General features: G+C 37.8%; 1 long non-coding RNA gene across 1 annotated transcript; it reads right to left on the bottom strand.

The window, feature by feature from the left end:
- Nucleotides 1–1,888: 1,888 nt before the first annotated feature.
- On the bottom strand, nt 1,889–14,867 carry LOC140684676 (uncharacterized). The gene is made up of 3 exons (XR_012057301.1): nt 8,984–14,867; nt 6,277–6,408; nt 1,889–5,302 (listed from the first exon to the last, which is right to left on the bottom strand). It is a non-coding gene; the product is annotated as an uncharacterized lncRNA (long non-coding RNA).
- Between the last annotated feature and the right edge of the window lie 716 nt (nt 14,868–15,583).

Below are 15,583 nucleotides of genomic sequence, written 5' to 3'. Positions count from 1 at the left end.
AGATATAGGAATATATAGATAGATATCTCTATTTCTCAATTATTTTTTCCAAACTTCAAATATACACTAAGAATGAGGATCACAAGAATTCTAAGCATCTTCCTTTTTCTTCTTTTATGAGACCCCCATTTGACTCTCTGACCTTGAAGCGTTATTGACAACACTGACATGAGAGTAGGACTAATACAATGGTTCAGCAAGGAATAGATTTATAGATTTAAGTTCAGTGTGCAAAATTTATCCATGTTTTAAAAATGAAAGACATTGAAAATGGAAGAAAAAACAATATCAGTAGAATGATACTAAGCATATCAACACTAAAGCAAGATTCAAAAAAATTAAAGGAAAATATTGATGCCAATGAATGCCTCCCATGCTATTTGATGTCTAATTTTGTGCTGATAATTAGAAACTAGTATTTCGATTGTTAATTTACACAGTCCAATATTTCAGTTTTTTTCCACACCTATTGCTTTGCACTGAATATAACCAAGCAAGCATGAATCCATTTATCAAACATTGCTGCAGAGAGAAGCAACCTTCTTTGCCAACAGAGATTATCAGCATGGACATACACTCCTTTCCTAGTCATGTAGCACTTGTCCCCTCTCTGCTTGGAGGTTTTTAGAGGCACATGAACTAAATCCACCTGGTTTGTCCAACATCAGAAGGGCAAGAGGAACTGATTTTTTTCCAGCTTTATTGAACTTTACTTGTGAAAAATAGAAACCCAACAAACTCTTGTCCCTCAACCCCATAAAACCTTGAACACACATCAGCTCCACCTGAATTTTAAATAAAAAGTTCTAATAGCCCCATATGAAACTTTTCACACCTTTGCTTTGATCTGCCAAATTTAATATAATATTAAGTCTGGATACCAAACTTTTTCCTCATTACATGAGATATGAGAAAGAGAAGACCTAATTCTAATTGTATTTCCAATGTAATTTTATTTATTTATTCTCCTCAACAAAACCTAAGGCACCTTTGGGGGCTGTTAAACCAGTCTTACACACACAGCTGTTCAGAGATTTGGATGTGCACCAGAGAGCTAAACTTTAAAGCTGACACACTCAGAGGTGGGGCTCCAAGATTGCAATAAACTGTGGAAACCTTTAACTCCAAAAACACAGAGTGCACATCATGCTTGGGTAAACAAGACAACCTGACACACTCCTGCACAGACGAGCAGGTAAAATAAATGTCATCAGCAACATCCTCTGCTAAACCTCTTACTCCTGACAGATTTCCATTTTTCACAGCAACAAAGACCACTGGCCAAATTACTCAGGAAAAGGCCTACCCAGAAGGAGGCATGGTGCCTCCCTGGTGCACATCAACATCCTTCAATCAGTTTATTAAAGGAGAAGAAGACAGCAGAATGAAGATGTCATTTCCCCGAGTCTCCTCTTTGCCCCAGGTAAGAAAACAGAACCAAGGCAGAACCTGAACTCACTTCCCTCAACCTACAACACAATGGTTAATCCAGAAATGTACAGGAATTATATCCAGTAATTTGAGATTGCCCATGCATGCCTGCAGCCCACCAAAAATGAGGGCAACAGGCAGGACTTCTCTGTGCATGTGTGTTTAGAAAAGGTTAAACCCACAAATTGATGCAGTTAGCACATGGGTAGCAGAGAGAGAGAAGTTGTGTTTTAAAACTGAAAACAAAAGCCATTCTACTAAATCCAAATGCTTTCCATATTCCAAGGAGGTTAAGAGGAAGAAAAAGAATGAATGGCAGGAGGAAGCAAAAAGAAAGAAATGGTCAAGAAGAATTATTGAGTTTATAGGGCAATAGAACCTATTACTTGAAGGTGGAAAAATGTTGCTCGGCTCAGCTTGAATTACTCCAAATTTAGGCTTCATAGCAAAAAAAAAAAAAAAAAAAAAAAAGTCTCCAACTGTTTAATAGCCAAGGTGTAAACCAGCTCATTAACAAAAAAAGATCAAAGCTTTGGAGCAAACATCATTTCCCACCTCTCTCCCTCTAACACAGATTAATGAAATTCTGCCTCCAGCTGGCAAATGGACACCACAGCAAACTCCTGATGCAGTCAAACAATCTGGACATCTGACACACCACAAAGCTCTGGCACAAGCCATTAGCCTCAGAGAATGGAAGATTTTCAGTAAATGAGAGACTTCGCACATGGAATTTTTTTATACTCACATAAACATTGCTCCTACTTGATGGCTTCATATGAAACATGTGGTTTAGTACTTAGAAAACTCACTGTGGTTTAGTGCTTAGAAGAATTACAGATATCTATATCTGCCTGGTTTTTGAGGTAGAGATTAAAAGCTAGAGGAATGGTATTGGAAAAAAAAAGTATTAAAAGAAGGCACAGACTATTTTATGGGCTACTCAAAACCAAACCCAGTCGAGCAGGTTGGGACTGTGTTGGTATAACATGAACTGCAAATATTCAGTTTTATTGAAAGTAATTGAAGAAGACAGTCCACAAATTATCTCAAGGAAATTTTTGTGTTGTTCTGAGCTGAAAACTATGTTTTATGGACAGCTTCATATTCATAATTTTCTTTTTTTCTCAGACAGAACAGAGTTAATTTTATAAGACACTTCGAACAAATAGTAAAATCCTAGGTGACCTTTTGGGAGAAAATGACCCTTTGAATTTTATTTAACAGAACATGCTAGAGCCTGATTTAGGATTACTGGGAGAACAGGAGAGCATTTCTCACAGCACTTTGCCAATCGAGGTGGCTTTTTCTCATTCCACCTCAAGGGCCTCTATCCCTCCATTTCCCCACTGGGCAATGGAAGCTCCTCCAGCCCCATAACACAAGAGATTTGGGGCCATCCAGCCCAGGGCTCTGCACTGCACCAGCTGCTGCTGCTTCACCAAGTCCAGGCACTAACTTTGAGCTTGTAAGTTTTTGTGGACAATTGATCTAATCCAACAAGATGTGCAAGAACATGTCTAACTAATCGTGAGAATAGCCCTAATTAATCAAGATTTAATTGGGGTTAGTAGTGGCTATGGCCACTACTTAAATGCAAGTCTTTTCCTGTTTTTGCTGCTCACAGCCCTGTGGCCACAAAAACTCCAATTGTTGACACCCATTTGGTAGTAAATTGGGCCCAGAAGCTACTTCTGGGATGGACTGGAAGACTAAACCTCAGAATTAATTCTTCCCTCACTCATAGCAATACAAGGCAGAAAATTACAAAATACATTTACTAAGTAAGAGCACAATATTAATCTCTTTCATGTATATTATATAGATATTATGTGTCTCTCTATATCAATAATTTGCCACTTCAATTACCATTTTTCAGTTATTTCAGTTTCTCAATCTGTTACCTAAATACATGTATATATTGCTTTCATATCACAGATTTCTTAAAAGTAACAGCCAAAGGTAAAACAGATACCATCATCCTTGAAAGGCCTCAACAGTCAGTAATGAAAGTTCAAAGAAGTAGTTAAGTTATAATACCAATAAAACAGTGATCTGTAAATTCTCTATAGTTTTACTGGGTAGTTAAAGACCTATAACCCTTTAAAGATTATAAACCATATATAATTTTAAAGTTACTTACTACATTTTTAGCCATTATCCATTAATAATGTAATGATTAACTATATAAATATTTTCATAACTTATTGGTCTTAAAAAATAATTAGACATCAACTGCAAATAGGTAGCTTCTAACAAATCAAATCTAAATAATTTTTTTAAATAGTTCCCTAAAGGTAAAATGACAAATTAAAAGAAGAATGATAAATTACAGAAGAGGGCTTGGGTATGCTCATGTTCTGCACAACACTGTGTTCATAGCTAAAATGAAAAACACACAAGAGTTAATCAAAAAAGCTTTAAATAGAAGTTCTTGCTATATTTAGTTGGATTTACTAGAACCCATGCCTACTCTAATTCTCTAGACTGTCCTGTGGGCAGAAGGTAACAATGACCTTTGCACCTTGAGGGCAAGGGGACAGTTTCCACAAACTTCTGGCATTAGCACTGAGCAAACAGAAGGGATCAAACCCCTCCTCACACAGCAGATCCACACAGAGTCATACAAATGGAGCATGCATCCTACAGCAGGATTCACTCTTTTTTTTTTTTTTTTTAACAGTCAGGACACTCTGGAATTGCAGTCATTCATAGTGGAGAAAAAAATGTCTAAACAAAGCTCCCAAAATTATACTTGTAAACTACTCTTGCTTTACCTCCACATATAAATATATTGCTCTATTTATATTCATTTCTGTCAGTCTAACATATTTTTTTCCCATAAAAGAAAGAAAACAACAAAATAACCCAAAACACAAATACAAGTTTTCAACAGCCACAATTCTATAAGGATATACTCCCAAAGTTATTAGAGATATAAGTCACCACTCACAAGAAAATACATATCTACTTCTAAAAATGAAGGAAAAGATAACTCTGAAAATATGATACCATGTGATAAAAAGTCTCCATCACATTAAGAAATTTCCACTATGGAACAACAGTCAAATAGAAAAACCAGGGATATGGGCAGATGTTTTAAATCACTGCATTTAGCTATATAAAAGACCTCACATTCCACATCAGCTGGCACAGAATCACTCACTGGACAGCTGCTCATGTTCTGCTTTCTCTTAAAGGTGAGCCACAAAGCTGAAATGAAAATCAAGATAATTTTAGATGTGTGAGATGAATTCCCTCCTCCTCCATAAGCACTGGTCTCATGCAGATACCAGCTGCACATTCTCTGCAGCCTCTGACCCAGGGCAAGCATTTCCCAAAGGATGCAGAATTAGCATCTTCCCCCCTCACAAATGTGCCTATAAACTAAGCTGGGCACATTGTCCACATCAAGTTTCAAGTGACTTCCAGTTCACATCTCTTCCCATTGAGCCCCTAAAACCCCAAGGGTTTCTCATATGGGCCTTGAAAATAAAAATGTGTTACCTCACTGGCCAGGGCCCTAAGTCTCTTTGAAATGACTGTTACTACACAATAGGACATCATCACATCAAAATCATAATTTTCCAGAGTATTTTCAGCAAACCTAGTATGCCTAGACTTTCTTTAAAATTTCTAGTGATACTGAAAAACTCGCCTATTTTTAAATTATTTCAAAACTTTGTGAACACATCCTCCAAATTCAACTAATTATGCCTCTGTTGCTTTGTAATTCACATTAAGAAAAGAAAAAAACAAAGAAAACCCCGAATTCACATGTGCATTCAAGACTTAAAAGTAATTAATTAGATAAATATCTTCTCAATGTCTTCTCAAGGAATTTCCAGGTCTCAAGCCATAAAAGGATGCTCTAAATAAAGAAATGGTAGATCATATAATCTGCAGGCACAGGTCCACACTGCACGTACTCTGCCATTTCCAGAGAAGTATTTCCTCTGATGATCTGTGTATGAATTGGGCTGATTGACACTTGGAACACCAGCTTTTAATTATATTCAAGTTCATAAATATGCATTATCTCACAGATTAGATTATGAAGGCACCAATGGTACACGCTCTACTTATCAGTACCTTTATTTATATTACATGTGTAAAATTGCACCAATTTCATCTGTACAGGAACCAGACTCCCCACCCTCCAAAGCACCACTTACATTTTCTCCATTTTCTTCCAAGTGCAAAGCATAACGAGTTCCTTGTGGGAACTTAAGAAGACTTAAAATGTTTAAAAATAAAGACTGTAATTCATTAACAAGTATGCTGCTGTGAATTTTGTCTTTGAGACTAATTCACACTCAAGGCAAAATCCTTCCCTTAGATCTACATGACTGATCTAAGATCAGATATTCTACTCCTTTTATAAATGAGCCCTTTTGGAGATTCACATATGTACCAAAGATAGTCAGAACACAGACATGGCATCTGGTCCCAAAGGAAAGGGCTAAATCTCAGCATTCTATCTCAGCATGAAAGAAATACTCCCACACAGCCCTGGTACATTTTCCATATGATTCACATTCTACATGAGAGGGAAACCAGTATCTCTGGAGGATTTTCCCCAAAGTACAAGAGTCAGCCTCAAAAAAAAAAAAAAAAAAACAAAACAAAACAAAAAAAAAAACCCAAAAAAAACCAACTGTACAAATTTAGGTCACTCCTTTGCCAATGGAGAGGTTTGAATCTTTGAGTCAAAATTTGGAGCCTCAGCACCACACCACAGCCCCAGCCCAGTCGATGTTTCACTCACCAACTATTTCAGGGTATTTCTTTTACCTTTCTCCATTTTTTTTTGATTATTTTCCACTGGGCATAAGAAGCACTTACCTTTATAAAAGATTCTCTGGAACTGCTAGGTTGCACACCTGCAATTTTACGTGGAAACTACTCCCTCTGCTCAGGTTGATATAACTGTAGCAGGGAACTGTCCACCAGGAATTCATAGTCCCAATACTGCTGCTGAACAGAAGAATATATTTGAGAAAGTCTAAGTACAGTACTTTGGAACACAAAACCATGTAATCTCTGTGTTTTTAGAAGAAAATAAAAAGAAGGCACACAGAACTTAATGCTCTTATTAAAACACGTGACCTCATAGCCAGGAACAGACAGGGTCCATTGGTCCATCTATCCAGTGGTGGAGTTACTGCCAAAATCGTCATTTACTAGATGGCAGATGTTTGTGTTCTTGGCCAGAGTTAATGATTTCTACCCTATAGACCATTCACCTTATATTCATACTCTTCATATTCCCATACACATCAAATTCTTTTTCCAAGTAGGTAGCCTAAGGACACCTTAAATAGAACAGAAAACACCCTCTGCTCACCTTGTCAAAGGACACTGTCAGAACTATATCAATGGATGGTACCTTTGTGGTCTCCAGGTTTTAAGGGATCCAGCATCCACTGAGCAGCATTGATTAACTCACAACCTTGTTGTGTGAGTTTTGTTAGTTACTAATAGTCTTGAAAAGAAGCAAAAGGAGGCCTTCAAATTACTATTTATACTGCAATATATTAATTAAACTGGATAGAGGTAGAAGGGAAAATTTACCCTGTCATTTAGAACCATAGAGTAGATGGCTGCCCTTCCACTTTCAAGCACAGTCAAAAAATTCTGTGCCTCTGTTTTATTATGCTTCCATTAGAATAGCTTCTGATATCTGCCAGTCAGCAGTTTGAAGACAAAGGTCTACTTAATTAAGTTTGTGAGAAATATCTTATACATAGGGGAAAAAACACATCAAAGGAAAGACAAAGGTGTTTGAAATTATGAAGAAACAGAAGGTGGACATCTACATAAGAAAGAACCAAGGATATAAGGTGAAATATAAGGTGAGGAAAAAAGATGAAACCTCTTCTGACTTCAAATATACTTCACAGAAATGCAGCTTCTTTTCATCAGAAAGACATCAATATCAAACATTTGGATACTTCTAGTAAGACTCTGGGATTTATATTGCACTTGACATAGAAATATTTTGATTTTGACTGAAATAGTGTTTTGCTTAAGAAAATTTTCTTCAAATGTCTTCAAGAAAAACTTAGAATTGTGGCTTTGTTTTAAAGTGGCATCAAAATAAAATTTTAAATCCCACAGTAATGGGTTTAAACAGAAATTTTGCATTAAACAATTTCTATCTCTCACAGAGTTTGATGGCAGCAAAAAAAAGTTCCCGGCTTCTAGTCCTATGACAAAAACATAGGACTATTCATCTGCCATAATTCCATTATTGCATGTTACAGATGGCAGAAGAACATGAAAGGTATTGGTTGTATATCTTCTATAAATTATGCTTTCAGATAAACAGGCTCTTTTATTGACAAGTTTTTACCTGACACTGGGAATGGTGAAATGGAAAAACTGTATTTGAAATAGAGTTTGCTGACACCAAGTGAGTCATAGATACATCTTCATCAGGAGACCTTCCCCAGAACAATCATGTTTAATTAATGAATCTGCAGCTCATATTCTTTGGGAGATAACAGTTATTAAAGTGAATGGATGTGTCTTCCTTGTGTGTTTTAACCTCAGGAGAGAATGCTGCCAGTGAGGCTAAACAGATAAGCAGATCAGTGTATCACACTTAAAAAAGATGAATGAAACACTTAGGATTTAGCAAGGTATTTATCAGATAAATTCCACTAAGAATGCAGGTTTTGGATTGCTTTTATGGTCCATTTTCCTGATGGTATCTGGCAGGCTCTCCAGGTATAGCAGTGTGCATCAGGGAATGGTCTCACGGGCTATTATTTCAAATGGCTTGCTGTAAACAGCCTATTGCACATAAAAAAACATTCCACATAGAATTTGGTGGATAAGCACGATGGAGTCTCAGATGGTATTAGTCTCACCAAAACACAATAGTTGATTTTGCATTCCTTTATTTTGCTTCTAAGCTTTGAATTAATTTTGTTGTGAGACTGTCAAAGCACTTCACTCTTGGCATGTGAATGTAATTATGCCATTCACAGGAAAGTCATGTAACATTGATTGCACTTGGGTTTACAACTCCAAACTGCTTTACAAAAGCAAACTAAACAAATACAAACATATCTAACGTGTCTCTGTGCCTCCAGAAGCAGAATCTTCCAGGACAGGTGAGAACTGATGTGTATTATAGCAACAGGAAGCTCCAGTCAGAGAGGTACCACTATTCCTCAATAGCACCGTCTCAGTGTCGCCACTAAAAACAAAAGTTTTGTTTTTAAAAAACATCTTTTAAGAAGATTTGTTTGTTTGTTTCCTTGGAATCATATAGCCTAATATAAAACCAACACACTACCCCCAAAACAAATAAACAGAAACCTAAAAAAAACCAAAACACCAAAACAAAAATACAACCCACCACAACCCCCCGCCCAAGTTCAAAGACTAGGACCCAGGAGAGTAAGACATGTATTTCTAGGAGTGTATGGAACTGTGCTATAACAATTATGACTATTCTATCTGACCTTGCTTTTGGATCCTGCCAAAACAAAGCACCTAAATAGAGAATACCCATTATCCTTCTCAGAATTGCAATGCCTACCTTTTAAAAAGATGGAGCAAGCCTTCTTGGGCATGCAGTCCTGTAGTTTATGGTGACCCAGAGGATTTTGTCAGGGTTCCTTTGCAAACTTCCTTGGCATTTATCAACATTTTATGTCAAATGGGAAGAGAATCAACAAGTCACACAGTACCAGACAAAGGGTACAAACGACAACAAAGACAGAGAAGGTCACATTTTGCATTTCTACAAAGACAGCAAGCAGATGTAAAATGAACAAATCCTTTCATTTACTGCCCAATCTTCCATCTACCCACGTCAGAATATGGTTGCACCAGGCAGAACCTTTCAGAACAGAGGATGACCACCCAAGCACTGGCTACTGGAAAGAATTTTATGAATACACAACCTGTTAACTCATCTAAATCTTTATTGTTCTCTACAGTGTTTTTGTTATAACGGAATTTACTTTTACTTCAAATGACAGAAGCAAAGTGTATAAGTTTTCCAAATCAGGAAATTGAGAGGAAAAGGGAATAGGCAGACTAAGGTAGGTCTCCTCTTTTAAGGTATAACCCAGAGCCCACTTCCTTTAAACTGAATGGATTTTGCATCAGGCTTCTGGAACCTTTTCAAATTATTTGGTAGATAATTGCATGGCCAAACTAAGCACATTTAAATTTTATATTTTTTTACTTATGAAGTATTTTCCTGCTGCTTAAGTATTAGAGGAGTCTGAGGGCTAATTAAAAGGCATTACCTTTATCCCCTCCCTCAAAAACAAAACAAAACAAAACAAACAAACCTTCAGCAGTTTTCTTCTTGTGTGGGGACAAAGGCTAAAAAGAAATTTTTATACTGAGTCATCAGAGGACTCACAGGTGCTGAGACTCCTCTCTCTGATAGTTCTCTCAATTGCCCACGTCTTTTCAGGTTTTCTCCTGGTGCATTTTAAACCCTATACCTTTCTCACAGCCAGGGTTTCCTCTTCCTTTCATGTAGCAATTTTTCCAGAGTTATTAGCTTTTTTTCAACTACTCACATTGCTATCAGCTCCAAAGGCAGTACCCACAGATATGAATAGATAGATTTAAAAAATGACATTTTGGGGAGAAAAGCCCCTCAGTGTTCAAATTCTGCACCTACCCTGACTTTCCACTAGGCCCTGCACATGCAGAATTTGCTTTCAGAATAAACTCCCCAGCACAGCAAACAGCTTGCAGGGGTGTTTTTATGAATGTTGCTCAGTGATCCCCCACTTTCCTCCAAAGAAATTTATCACTGCCAAAGCTGGGCTGCCAACATTCAAAGCTCTACTGATGAGAACAAGGCAGAAGCAGCACAATGTCTTCCCCAATTCAAGTGATCTACTCTTAAATGAAATCTAAAACAATAATTATCTTGTAACCTCTCCTCCCCATCAGCAGTGTCTTTGGTGGAGTGACTCTGAGGCAAATGGGTTTTTTTGTGCTGAATGTGAGCAGATAATTAAAATATTTTTTTTTGGAACATGTGAAAAGTAGTACACAACAATACCACAGCAGAAGTTTGCTTACATAGTCAGAGTAGCTGTGTGTTCTAAATCAGATCATGCAATGAAAATGCTTCTCAATCTCTTTAAAGTCCTTCTCTAACAAAGATCCCCACAATGTTCATCTTACAGCCCAAAGTCTCAATGCTACAGGAAACTCTTCCCTCTCACCACCTCCCCCTGCAGCCCCTGGCACAAAGGGCTGGCAGGCTGAGCTGTGCCAGGTTCCCAAGCAGTGAACATTGCCCGGGTTAAGAGCTGCCCTGGCAGTGCCCTGCCCGTGTGCTGTGGCAGCTCCCAGGGCACAGGGACTGAGCCAGGCACCTCCTGCAGCCCCGCCGGGCTCTGCATCCTCCCTCCATCAACCCCTGCCACTGGACAGCTCCAGCCCTTGCATAAGAGCTGCTCACCAGTTCCCTGCCTCAGATGGGCAACATCCACCAGATCCTGAAGAGTCTCTGATTTAGGAAAAGAAAAACAGTGTGACACGCAGATGTTAGACGGTTACTGACCCTGTGCATAAGGTTATTGTTGGGGAAATTCCTGGATTAGTTCTATGGCCACATACTTACACAAAGGGTTTATTTCACATTTCTGTAGTTCAGCTGCTATTTTTTAATGGTGTTTGTGCTCCATGTATTATTAAAAATTAATTTCTCATTGTGCTCCATTAGAATTTCATTAGAACTTGTTGATATGAATACTAACAAAATTCTAACGTGAAACTCAAGCAAATCCACAATGTTTGTTTATTGATGGACACTAAAACTAAGTGTAATTATATATTATTTAGCACACAACAACTTTGGCTTCACACAGATGCCCCACAGTTGAATTTTCACCCACTGACACCGATAGAGGCTTGTAACTTGCCTTTTAGTAAATCCATTCTTGTCCATTTGTTAAAACAGTCTGTACAAAGTTTTTGAAAAGCTGATTTCCCAGAGGCAATCAGTGTTGACTTCAACCAGAAAAAACTAATACACAATTAATCCAAACAGAAAAAACGAATACACATTCAAGGTGTTATGACCAGATTTGATGCCTCTTGTCTCAAGCCTCTCCAGATCTGATTTTGAGGGACCAAACCACCATAACCACAAACAGTCAAAACTGTAGAATAATACTTCTAAAAAAACCCACCTCACTCCGTTTTTCATTGTTTTTTCCACATACCTCCCAAGATCAAAAAGCATGAATAGACCTACATTTGCACAAACATTTCTTTGATTTCTTACTAATTCCACTTGAAAAAGTGGCCATTATTGCTAGAGTGAATTCTGCAATTCTGATTATCTTCAATTTAAGACAAGGTAATTGTGCTTGAAGTAGTACTGCCATCACATTACTAATATACTTCAGGTTTCTTTTGTCATTTGTATGAGAAACTGTACCAATTAATCTACAAATTGAGCTCATTTTGTATTTTAAAGGTAGAGGTGCATGCAAGATTTATAGAGAAACATTTATCCTTACAGACAATATGAAGTTTAACTCACATAGGACTAGTAGTACAAGAATTTAACAAAAAGCCCTCACAAGTGAGCAGAGCAGTATTCAACTCCAAAAAGAAGGGAAAAAAATCATACATAACTGATAGTTAGTTAAAAATAATTTCAGAAAATAGAGTCAAATAGAAAATCCTTATTTTCCCACTTAGAGCTTTAAGAAAGTATTGAGTTTTAACTTGAAGAGAAAATAATTCAGTGTTCTGGTCTTATCTGTAAGTCTCAGTTGTGTATACCTTTTCATGAAAGTGATTTGATTTAGGAAAAAAGATAAATATCTTCTTCAAATGAATCTAGATGATATGCTCTGCTAGGAATTCACCAGCCCACAAAATAGAACTCGTTTGAAAGACAAGTCTGTGCTCCATGAGTCATTAACACATTCAGGCATTCTGGATAGGAGTCAACAGGAAAAAAACAAAACAAATCAAAAGCTCATAAGAGCACTATGCACACACATCAGAAATGAGAGTTGCAGAGGACTGAAAATGGCAAACTTACATTTTTTTCTGAATCTACATGTTTTGGACTCACAATAGATTTAACCTGTATAAAGTGTCAGGCACACTTAGTTTGATAAAACTGCAATCTTCTCATTTAAGTTTTAAAACAATGTACTACTGTCTTCTATATCAGAATAATTTTCTATTAAATATCCTCCTCTCACACAAGCACTCCTGTGCACTCAAGAATTGATGATCCCACATTATCCATCCCCCAAGCCACCTCCTACAACCAGTGAACTGAAATACCCCACACATGGACTTCATTTCACAGACTTAGAATATGCTTTGTAAAACTATAGAAAAAATGAAAAATGCCCCATTTTCCCCCTCAGTAGTTTCAAGACATATAAAGCTGTATGAATGAGATTCAGCATGATGGATTTATGGATTCTCTTAACATCTTAATGTACAGTAAGATATTTCAATATATTCATATTTATACTTAAAATAATCAGCAAAAAAGTTTAAGGATGAGCACAAAAAACTCGTTTGTTGTGACATTTTCCCGAGGTTATAGAGCCCTTCTTACAACTACCCTGTTTGAGAAACTGATGCTCAGAAAAGCAGGGTGGGTTTTCTGGCACAAATGTTCATTTTACAGCAGTTTGAAGTGTTGTTTTAGGATATTACCCAGGGAAGAGGGAGAAGACAGTGATGCAAAGTCACAAATTGCAACTGAAATCTTTGGTCCACTTTACAGCCCATTTCTAAAAAAATGCAATTTTATTGTAAAGGAAAATAAGAGGAATAAAAGCATCCAGTATTAAAAAAAAATAAAAATATAAAAAAGCAGTGCCACTCCTTTGTCTTGGCAAATAGACAGATGACACCTACATTTTCAAAGAAGGTGCTGTATAAATAAGGATGGTTTACTTACTCTTAATAGCCTAGGTTTAGAATGGTGCCCTATAAAAGTCATATTCCTAGTACAACAAAGATTTGCCATATAACAACAGACTACTCCCCCCAAAAATTAAGTGCTTAATATAATATTCTCAACTGCTAAAAAGAAGGAAGATTTCTCTCTTCTACCTTCATGACATCAGCAAAACCACAGTGAGTCCAGCCCCACCCCTCTCACATTCCGAGGAGTTTAAGTATTGAAACTTCAGAGACTGAAACCAAGCAATCACAATTCCACATCCCCAATGGAAATGCCAGGAGGAAAACAGGGAAACATCCCAGCAGTGCTGCAGCAGAGGAGCAGAAAGGCCTTGCTTGGCTCACACCTGCACCATGAGTTGGGCCATGGACAACAAACCCCTGCAGCTCCCTCTCCTTTGAGGCAGAAATGCTTTTAGCAGCTAAACTTGATCCCTGCTCAGCAGTTTGGGGGATGCCGTTCCCAGCAAGGTGTTTGTGTTCGCACTACAGCAGATCTGGTGAGATAATGAGACTTCTTCATCAACTTGCCCTGTCCTCAAACCCTCAGCAAGCTCGTAAGGAACGTGGCAAAGCTCTCTGCTCCTACAGCCAAGTCTGGGTCCAGAGACAGAGCTCTCCTCTGAAAGGCACACCAGTGGGTAACAACACCCCAGGAGCAGGGTGCAGGGCAGGGAACAGAGCTGCTACTCAGTAGTTGGGCAGCTACATCATGGTTGAGTTCATTGCATTATCTATAATTTACTCACAGGTAGGACATTCAGCCATCAGACATCCCTGCATTATGCTTGGTTGGGTGAAAAGCTGTGGTCTGTTTGCCCAAAGGAAGGTGGAAGATACATTCCCCTTGTACATCTTCTGTTTGAAAGACTGTGTTTTAAGCACCTAGAAGTCAAGTGATTAATAGCCTATCCAGAAATAATAATGCTAGAATACTAAAATTAATTCATATTTCCTAAATCATTTGAGAACCACAGAATTCACATTTCACCAAATTTTTTAATAACTGCTAGAAATGCAAGAAACAGCCTTATTTAAAGATGAAGTAACCGTCTTTACCATCTCTAGAAGTACACGATGTGTCTACAACACACCTAAAAATAGCCAGTAATAAGTGACCATGTTTGGTCCTTCCCAAGCATAGAGTCATTCATTTAAAACACAGACATGTGTGCAGTTTGCATCTCTGGGCCACTATGAAAACACTATATTTTCATTATGTTATTACAATACCATCATCATCTATAGATGATAGCCTTTCATGTTATTAATAAAACTTAGTGATTAAAAAAAACCACCATCCACAATAATAGCTGAGATCAACATGAAGCATCAGCTGATGGCTGAGACTTTGATCACACCACCATTAACTGCCTATCAAATAAATAAAAGATTGAATTTCATTACAGTCTAATACAGAAAGCTTTAACAATTCACTTTCATAGTTCACTTATTAAGAAAATTGAACAAATATTAACACCCCTTCTTTGTGAAACATACATTTACCTAGGTGCTTTTCAACAGGTCACACCAGCCTCTGATGATGGGAAGGAAATGGAGCAACAAAACACCTCCTCAAATACTTTCTGTAGTGCCTTTATACCTTCTGCACATTCCCAGGCACTAACTAATTAATTACAACTCACTGATGCAGGCAATCACTCAAGCATGCTCATGAAGACCAGAAACAGGGCTGGAGCTTAGGAGCATCTGGTTCTCAATTATGGGGCTGCTCTGTGAGAGCACAACGCTCATCTGCCTGTTAGACACATGGCACCAGAGCTTATTTATAGTTGCTACTCAGGAAGCTGTAATTTGTATTAAAATATGTAATGACTGAATTACTCTTCAGTGCCTGTGCTTGAGAATAGCAAAGTGTTCCCACCAATCTCTATACTATATATAGCTGTAGCTAATACCAAGGATTTGTTCAAAAGGCAACTAAATTGGAGTGAAACCTGGCCTTTCCACCACAGAGAACAACTGTCACAGTTTTATTTGGCATATTTCTGTAATACCACTGAGCAAAACTCTTGCTCATTCATAGCAGCCTACAGGTGGCTGCTGAGTAGTAACAGGCCCACGCATCATCAGTGGTCAAATGTAACACTGAAGCTCAGAGTCATGCCAGAAAACAAATCTGAAAAAGCACAGCCACCTTCTTGTCCTTTCCTCTCACGCCCAAGCCATCTTGAGCAAAGTGCTAATCAGAGCT

The sequence above is a fragment of the Taeniopygia guttata genome, chromosome 9 (assembly GCF_048771995.1).
Source record: "Taeniopygia guttata chromosome 9, bTaeGut7.mat, whole genome shotgun sequence".
In the NCBI taxonomy this organism is placed as follows: domain Eukaryota; kingdom Metazoa; phylum Chordata; class Aves; order Passeriformes; family Estrildidae; genus Taeniopygia; species Taeniopygia guttata.
Note: the sequence above shows the minus strand (reverse complement) of the source record. Positions and strands in the feature narration are given on the sequence as shown.